This window comes from Garra rufa, chromosome 21, assembly GCF_049309525.1.
Source record: "Garra rufa chromosome 21, GarRuf1.0, whole genome shotgun sequence".
Lineage (NCBI taxonomy): Eukaryota > Metazoa > Chordata > Actinopteri > Cypriniformes > Cyprinidae > Garra > Garra rufa.
In genome coordinates this window covers 13616147-13617239 of record NC_133381.1, presented here as the reverse complement: position 1 = coordinate 13617239, position 1093 = coordinate 13616147, and positions in this window count along the sequence as shown.

Below are 1093 nucleotides of genomic sequence, written 5' to 3'. Positions count from 1 at the left end.
AGTGCGACAAACATGCGAAAAAATAAAAAATCAGGAAGGGGGCCAACACTTTTTCACACCACTGTCTATGTCTTTGGAAGGCTTTTGTCTTTCAAACACAATAAAATGCACCAATTCACAAACTTTTTGTCATTTGATCCTCTTTCACCTTTTATATTTACTTGAAGATTTTAAAAATAAATATTTTAATAATTAAGTGTCACATTTGCATGTTTATTGGTTCTCTGATGTTGGTTATAGTCACATAACATGCTAGTACACTAATAAAATATTTATTTTTTCAGTAAGTTTTATTTTAATTGATTTTAAAATGCTTTATTTTGATTTAATATTTCTTTATCGTTTAATTAAATATGACCTTTTCTTCAAACCCCCTGCAGTTTCTTCACAAACACTAGTTTGGAAAAACCTTGACATAATGTAATATTAAATGCACTTCATGTTGTTCATAACAACAAATGGAATATAGTTTCTTAATCTTTGTATTTTTATGTCAAAATGATAACAACAAGATTATCCTATTTAAATCAATGTGATAAACAAGTTAGTTCAAAAGTAATCTAAAAGTAGTTTGATTAAATTACATAAATTGTGTAATGTAATTACATTACTAGCTTAATTTTTTTTTTACCATTTTGTCATCTGCAATCAGTAACGGATATAACCCAGCTCTGGATATTACCATGTTTTTTGAACGTGATACTATGGTTATACCATGTTGTTCCGCAGATTTACCATAGCAGAGTATTTGGACATGTGCCCTAGTAAAACCATTGTATATTTGCAGTCTTCTTGGAGTACCAGGACAAAACCATAGTAATTAATTACTTTAATCAATTTAAATTAATCTGAAACAAATATGGTACACACTGTCGGCACTGTCGGAATTGTAATAACTCTTGAAATTTTCAAATCGCTTTTTGAGTGATATTGTTAAATCAGTTGATTCAGACAAACAGTTTGAACTGATTTAAGATGATTCAAACTTCTTTTTTTTGCCATTTTTCCCTACATTTTAATATGTGATCAATGCACAGTAAACAAATTCTACCTGACAGATATCTTGTTATTTGTATTAAGAAAATCCAACTAC